The 8,507-nt window shown below is 38.9% G+C and overlaps 1 non-coding gene across 1 annotated transcript; it reads left to right on the forward strand.

The window, feature by feature from the left end:
* Positions 1 to 7,991: 7,991 nt before the first annotated feature.
* Positions 7,992 to 8,098, forward strand: LOC128287598 (small nucleolar RNA R71). Its single transcript, XR_008278298.1, has one exon. It is a non-coding gene; the product is annotated as a small nucleolar RNA R71 (small nucleolar RNA).
* The last annotated feature ends 409 nt before the right edge of the window (positions 8,099 to 8,507 follow it).

Below are 8,507 nucleotides of genomic sequence, written 5' to 3' on the forward strand. Positions count from 1 at the left end.
ATTTTTATTTAAAAGCCCACCTACTTGCCAACCCTGATTCTTTTAATAATTAGACTATAATTTCATTTATTCCTAGGTTCAAACTCAAACCTTAATTAAGACCTACTATAATTATCACATGGCTAGGAACATAAAAAATAAATTTTATCAAAATTGAAAACAAAGAAAGTTTGAGATTTTGGGATTTTTGAGGCGTTACAGGTTTATCCGACCTAGTTTGTTTCCGTGGGGAGCACCAGTCTTATTTGTGAAAAAGAAGGATGGATCCATGTGTATGTGCATCGACTACAGACAACTGAATAAACTGACCATTAAGAACTATTATCCTCTGCCAAGGATTGATGATCTGTTCGACCAACTGGAAGGAGAATCTGTTTTCTCTAAAATAGATCTTCGGTCGGGGTATCACCAACTTAGAGTTAAAGAGGTTGATGTACACAAGTGGTACGTGATATTTGTGACAAGTTTTAAGTATTTATAATTAATCGCTCTTGAAACTAACTATTATCACAATGAAGGGAAGTGTACCTCTAGAACAGTAGTATAGCTTTAGCAAGACCGAATTGTTGAACCCAAAGGAACCAAGAATACTAGTAATTACTTTCTTTTTATTATCTAACCTAAAAATTAAGGGATTCGTTTATCTAGACTAATTGATTAAACTGAGGATGCACAGAGAGAAAATTGGGAAAAAGCTTTTTGGGAAAACTCGATTGACTAAGACAATACCCAAGCAAAAATGCACCTAGACTTCACTTGTTATTTGACTCTGAATCAGATGATTTATTCATTAGACTTGATCCGTAAAAATCCCTAACTTATATTATTATCTCTCTCGAGACTAATAACGTCTAACCCTAGGTTGATTAATTGAAATCTCTTTCTAATTAATGCCCTAGTGTTTCATTAACTCGAGTTATAGATCCCCTTATTAGGTTTCACCCTAATCCAATAAAATTTTATCACCCTATCTCTAGGCGTGCAATCGACTTCACTTAATTATGACAAATTTACTCTTAAATAGGGTCTATTCCTCCTCTAAATAGGAGCATTAACTTGAATCAATATCCTGAAATATTAAAACAAGAAGTAAGAACACATAATTAAGAACAAGTCAAATATTTATCATACAATTTAGATAATAATAACAAGATCCGTTCTTAGGTTTCATTCCCCTTAGGTATTTAAGGAGTTTAGTTCATAATTATAAAATTAAACATCTCAGAGGAATAATGAATAGAAACCATAAAGAAAACCCAAAACCCCTGAATGGAAATTGAAGGGAGATCTTTAGTCTTGACGATAAATCTGGCTTTCGAGATGGATCAATCAGCTTCCCTTGAGTAATTTTTTGCCTCCTACTCCATGTGTCTCTTCAAAGTGCCTCCTCAGGTGCTTAAATAGGCTTTAGAATGCCTAAGAGCCCTTAAAAGTGGCCTTTTCTGAATAGGACTATACTTGGGCTCGAGAGGGACACGCCCGTGTGTGATTGGTCAAGGCTGTTGAATAGGCACGGGCATGTAGTCTACCCGTGTAAACCGTGCTTCGATCCTGCCAAATGGACACGGCCGTGTGCCACGCCCGTGTGAGGAAGTCCAGACCATGTTGATTTCCCCCATGGGTTCATTTTCTCCATTTTTGACCCGTTTCTTGCTCTTTTTACTCTCTTATGCTCACCCAAGTATAAAACATGAAATTAAGGAATTAGGAGCATCGAATTCACCAAATATAAGGAGAATTCATCCATAAATGTGCTAAGCATGTGATAGAAATATATATAAATTACGGTTTATCAAATACCGCCACACTTAAGGGTTTGCTTGTCCTGAAGTAAAATCCTCAACTCATAATCAAAATAAATTCTTCTCAATTTATATTCCCTATCAATATTATCTCAAAATAATCCATAAGTAACCATACATTGAAAATTCAACTAAAAGTACATCAAAGTTTCTAACATTACAAGTTGAGCATTTTATCATGAAAACATAGGTGTCCCCCTTCATCTAAGTAATCACCTTTGATCAAAATATCACAGAGTTTAACATCCTCACTAAAGATTCACACAAATCACTCGAGGAGTTTAAGGACATCAAATAAAGCATTCATTAGTCAATATGAAAAGTTATTACCATAAACTTGCATGAAAATGAAGTCTCCACCACTATATATTGAGATGATACATCAATCAAAAAGGTCTTTAGAGGGTTGTAACGTGGCTTTGGTTAGGGGGTGCGGTCACAAGCTGAAAGAAAAGGTTAGAATCGAGATTGAATTGAAGAAATCACCTAACTAGAAAAATCACTAATTATCAGTTAAATACAAGTGAGCTTCTTCTCAGAGTATGGTATTAACAATCAAGCTCAAAAATGACGAATTACTACTAATATGTATGTAAGTATTTTTTTTTGAACAAGTCAAATAACATAGAACTTAATTATTGCAACAAAGAATAAAACATAAATAAGCAATTAATTCAAATCAAATCTCGAAATAAATAGGGATAAAATTAGGGGATTTTAACAATAATAGGTTATAGGTTAATATTGAGGGTAAATTAATTAATGGCTTGTTAGGCTCAAAAGGGTTCACTAAGGGTTAATTATGAAGGTAGGCTTTTGTGGAGTGAGTGGGTTAAACTTAAGTGCCTTTATCATCTCGACATATCAAATCAAATGGTGTGGTCTTGACATGCATAATCAAGCAAGTTCTAGAATAACAAATCAATACTGATGCACTCATAATAAAAGTGAGCATGAAAGAAATAAAATATGCTCTAAAGGCTCAAGATCTCACACAAATTATGGCTTTTTGATGTTTAAACTTGTGAATTTCAACTCAAGATAATACCTAAACTTAGGGAAGCAACCTAAAAGTTTTTAATTCTTCAAAAATCAACTTATCATGCTTGATTCCCTAATGTCTCGAAGTTTAAACAATCAATGCATAAATGCCTACATTTTAATTCAAGACATATCAATAAAAATCTTAAATTAATTAAAGTTTATTCTAATAGTGATACGAGTGATTCACGTGAGAATAAGACAAAATTCATGGATTTCTAATGATAATATAAAAGACCCCCACACTTAAGATGTACATTGCCCTCAATGTACAAAGATGGATATTTTGAAAAATATAAATATATAATCATAAGATAGAGAGAGAGGTGAAACTTCCTGAATCATGAATGAACTCCTTGAATTGGAGTTATGGAGAATAATCAGCCAAGGCAATGATGAGAGTGGAGAAGGATACTCCGGTGGTGGTAGAGGTTCATTAGTTTATAAGTCCTGCGCCAAAAGAGTATTATATCTGGTAGTAGCTATGGTCGTAGTCGAGCAAGACATGGCAGTCATGGAGAACCTTTGCCAGTGGAGTTTTTAGTTACTATTTGATGATGAGCTTTGGAGCTCTTTATAAGTGTGATAAAATTGGGAACTCTTTAGGAAATATAAGGAAGCATAATTACTCGTAATGAAATAGTCGAAAATAAAAATTGTAAAAACTTAATATTAAAGGGAAATGAAATAAAAAGTACTTAAAGAAGATAAATAAAGATACAAGTGAAAATAAAAATAATAAATAAAAAGCTCTTAAACATCGTCATCGCCGGATGGTTCGCGAGGTGGTGGTGGCAATGACATGTAAAGGTGCTGACAAATCTGATCAAGAGTAGCATCAATGTGATCAAAACGCTGAAAACATTACTGCTCAAATCGTGTAAGGCACTCAGAGATGTCAGACAGTGGAGCCGCTGCATGAACTGGACGATGAGAGGGTGGTGACTGAGTCGGAGGGTCCTCGTGACGGGGAGGGACATCATCAGTAATGTCCTCTGGGTCCTCCTTTTCGGTGGACTGGATGAGGCAGTACTGAGGAGGGTAGGTGCCATGTCGTTTCTCGATCATCCTCATATGTAGCATGCTCAAGATGCCCTGTGGGGACATCTAGCCGATGACAGTGGGGGAGGACGATTGTGCCACTATGTTGAGGAGCGAGGGTGGTGGCTGAGTCGGAGGGTCCTCGTGACGGGGAGGGACATCATCAGTAATGTCCTCTGGGTCCTCCTTTTTGGTGGACTGGATGAGGCGGTACTGAGGAGGGTAGGTGCCACGTCGTTTCTCGATCATCCTCATATATAGCATGCTCAAGATGCCCTGTCGGGACATCTAGCCGATGACAGTGGGGGAGGATGATTGTCCCACTATGTTGAAGAGCCCAAAGTGCCGAGCCAATCAAGTCACATAGGGCTCGATAGAGATGACTCCTCTCCTGTGTCGCTTAGTCTGATGGCAGATGGCGAGGGCAATGAAGTAGGCTAGGTCGAAAATGTGCCCATTCACCATGCTCCATAAGAAATAGCCGTCGTGAGTGTTGACGATACCAGTGCCCTCTTGTCGTCCTGTCAGAGTGTGGGCCAAGATGGCGTGTAGGTATCACAGGGATGGGGCGAGAGCCGATGCCTTGGAGTGGCTAGGACCATAGGTGGCTGAGACAGGGACGAGGTCCTTTCAACACTTTGAGGAAGAGTAGTGGATGTGGCGATGGAGAGTGTCAAGTTCATTGTCATCCATGAACTCCTCCGTCTATAGGCCCAATGCGATACCGAACTCGGGGATGCTCAACTAGCGGACTAGACCGCCGAGACGGAACTGGACCGTTCCAAGATCATCGAAGTTGGTTATGACAGTATGAAGATGGAACATCGAGTAGAGTTCCAATGTGAACTCGAGATACATCAGCTCGACGATCTCAAAGAAGAGCCCCCATGGGTCAGTCGTTAGAACGGCTCAGACCGCGTCAGCTAATTAAATCTGTTCAAGTGCGGCCCAATCAATGTAGTGGCCTACACCTAGAGGTCAGGGTCGTAATATCTGATATAATTCCTCCTGGGGTCCTAAGGGAACCTGGAGGAACAGGTGCCTAATCTCTGCAGTAGGATCCGAGGATGACGCTGCTCGTTTCCTTTTCTTTGAAGCGGGGACAGCGATTTTCTTACCATGATTGGACATGATGTATCTGCAAGACAAACGAACTAATTCAAGAAGTAATCATGAATGTAGTTAAACTAACCAATCCAACCAACTATCAAACACTCAGCGGTTTAATCTAGATGATAGAAGTTTATATAGCAAATGACGTAAGAAAAGCATGATTTTTTCAACATGAAATGAATGAAATAGACTTTATGGGAACACAAGAAAGAATGAATGTACCAGAAAACATTGACTAATAATGGTAAAACATATTTTTACAGCGAGAACAATGAATATTCATAAAATATTAGCCAAATAATACCATAAGAATCATAAAATTAGTAAAAGAGATGAAGAAAATAGAGAGAAAAGAGTAATCAAACACAATATGTTGGTGGAAGGAGGAGCTTAGGTTGTCAGAAGAGGGCTGTCGTCGGTGCACGGGCGTAGTGAGGAGGGATGTGAAGTTGCAGCAGCTAGGGTTAGGGATTTTGGGGAAGGGGATGATGAATAGTGAGGGGTTTATATAGATTTTGGGGCACACGACCGTGGGGGAGGCCCTTGTGCCCTAATTTATACCTGTGTGTTCCTTGGGCGTGTGGGTGCACACGACCGTGTCGCACGGCCGTGTCCTACTTCGTTCGCTTCTCCCACGCCTGTGTATATAGGTTCACGCCTGTGTTAGTTTGACAGTGTCGACCATGGATGAATGGCACGGGCGTGTCTCACGCTCGTGCTAAATTTTCAGGTTCAACTAGGGTTTTAAGACACGGGCGTGTCACATGCCCGTGTTATTTTGGCAGTTTCACCCACGGCCATGTCGCATGGCCATGGCAACGTATCGCATCGAGTGTTGGGTAAAAATTTTGTACTATTTTTACACGGCCATATTGCATGGTCGTGTCTCCTCCCGTGGTGTTAGCACGGCCTAAGGCATGCCTGTGTACCTGGCCGTGTGGATTAGAAAACCTATGTTTCAATGACTTAATTAGTGATTAGATGTTAAAAACTAATATTTTAAAGAGGTTAACATCGTTGGTGCTCAGGTTGCCTCCCGAAAAGCACTTATTTATAGTCTAAGCTCGACTTACCTCTCTTGTTGTGTGATCATGGTGGTTCGAGGAGTTTACACTCCTCGTCCCTACTATCAGTTTTATCAACATAAGGTTTAAGACGAGTACTATTTACCTTGAACGTTTCGAATTTGGGATGAATTACCTCAACTGTACCATATGGAAAAATGCTAAGTACCGTAAGAGGGATTTCTTCATTCGGTTCAGAAGTGTTAATACGAGGGTCTGCTTCGTCTAATAGCACTTTGTCTCCAACTTTAAGTTGATTCGGGGAAAAATTTAGCTTGTCATAGTGCGGTTTTGTTTTATCATGTGTTTTTGGTTTATGTGTCCTCCATTCATTTAGTTCCTCGATTTGTAGTCCTCGTTCTTCATAGATAGGTCCTTTGTTGTTGCTTGAACATGGCTTATGTATGTTCTTCGAACCTATTTCCTGCAAAGTAGGTTGCACCACATGATTAGTTTTAGTAGAATGATTTATACCACCACCTTCAATTTTTGATGTGTTACTCGAATTACAAGCTTGAAGGGTGATTATTTCGTCTCCCACACAAAGTGTGAGTTCACCTGTGCCAACATCAATTATTGTTTTATCGACTGGGAATATAAATTTGTCAATTTTAACGAGTACATCTTCAATAATCCCCCTAGGAAATCTAATTGTTTTATCGGCTAATTGAATACTCATCTTAGTTTGTTTGGGTTTCCCAATACCTAGTTTCTTAAACATTTTGTAAGGCATGACATTGATACTAGCCCCTAAACCAGCCAAAGCATCATTAACATCTACGCTACCAATTAAACAGGGAATCGTAAAACTACCTGGATCTTTTAATTTATTGGCCAGCTTATTCTATAGTATGGCTGAGCAAATCGCATTTAGCTCCATATACGACGCCTTATCCAACTTCCGCTTGTTTTTTAAAAGCTCCTTTAAGAATTTGACTATATTTGGCATCTACGAAAGAGATTCAATAAATAGTAAGTTAATATGTAACTTCTTTAATAATTTAAGGAATTTACCGAATTGTTTTTTTGTACGGTCTTTCCTTGTCATGTTTGGGTATGGCACACGAGGTTTGTATTATGTACTTACCGGTTTCTGGTCATTGTCGTCCACCTCACCTTTACCTTTACTTAGCATAGTTTTTTACCTTGGTTCTGGTTCAAGTGCAACTAACCCTTCCTCATCTTGAACGGTAATTTCATTGATTTTCTCCCTTGGGTTAGGTTCAGTGTTACTCGGTAGGCTACCTTGTAGTCGTTTAGATATCTATTTAGCGAGCTGACCTATCTAAGTTTCGAGCCTTTGGATTGACACTTGTCGATTTTTAAGTGCTGTCTTAGTATTCTGAAAATGAGTTTCTGACACCGAGATTAATTTTGTTAGCATCTCTTCAAGGTTTAGTTTTTTCTCTTGTTGGTCGGGTGGTTGTTGGAAGCCTGGAGGTGGTGGTGGTCTCTGATTTCTTTGGCCTCCCCATGAAAAATTTGGGTGGTTCCTCCAACCTGCTTTGTAAGTGTTACTATAAGGATTATTTTGAGACCAAGGATTATTACCCATGTAATTTAACTACTCATTCTCCATGTTGTGGCCATAGGGTGGGTATTCTAAATTGCTTGATCCACCTCCACTTGCTTCGCATTTCATTACTGGGTGAACCTGTAAAGAACTGAGAAAATCGTCAATTTTTCTGTTCAAAAGTTCTACCTGATTAGAGAGCATGGTCACCGAATCGACGTTAAATACAGTGACTGTTTTCATTAGTTTTGTCCTCATGACTTGCCACTGATAATTATTCGTGACATCTCTTCTATAAATTCATATGCATCCTCAGGTGTCTTATTATTGATAGTTCCACCAGCGGCTGCGTCAATCATTTGTCGAGTCGAAGGATTCAGGCCATTATGAAACGTTTGAACCTGTAGCCAAAGTGGTAACCCATGGTGAGGGCACCTTCTTAAAAGGTCCTTGTATCTCTTCCATGCATCGTAGAGTGTTTCTAAATCCATCTGCAAAAAAGAAGAGATATCATTACGTAATTTGACTGTTTTAGCTGGCGGAAAATATTTTAATAAAAACTTTTTGGTCATTTTTTCCCAAGTAGTGATTGACCCTCGTGGTAACGAGTTCAACCATTGTTTAGCCTTATTCCTCAATGAAAAGGGAAACAACCGAAAGTGAATGGCATCATCAGAAATGCCATTGATTTTAAAAGTGTCGCAAAACTCTAAGAAATTCGCCATGTGAGCGTTGGGATCCTTGTCCTACAAACCATAAAACTAAACAAACTGTTGGATCATTTGAATGGTGTCAGGTTTCTGTTCAAAATTATTTACAGCAACAGTAGGCCTAACTATGCTCGATTCAGTTCCTGTTAAAGAAGGTTTAACATAATCATACATAGTGCGTGGAGCAGGATTCTAATTAGCAGCAATTGCAAGAGGTAGCAGA

This window comes from Gossypium arboreum, chromosome 13 (genome assembly GCF_025698485.1).
Source record: "Gossypium arboreum isolate Shixiya-1 chromosome 13, ASM2569848v2, whole genome shotgun sequence".
In the NCBI taxonomy this organism is placed as follows: domain Eukaryota; kingdom Viridiplantae; phylum Streptophyta; class Magnoliopsida; order Malvales; family Malvaceae; genus Gossypium; species Gossypium arboreum.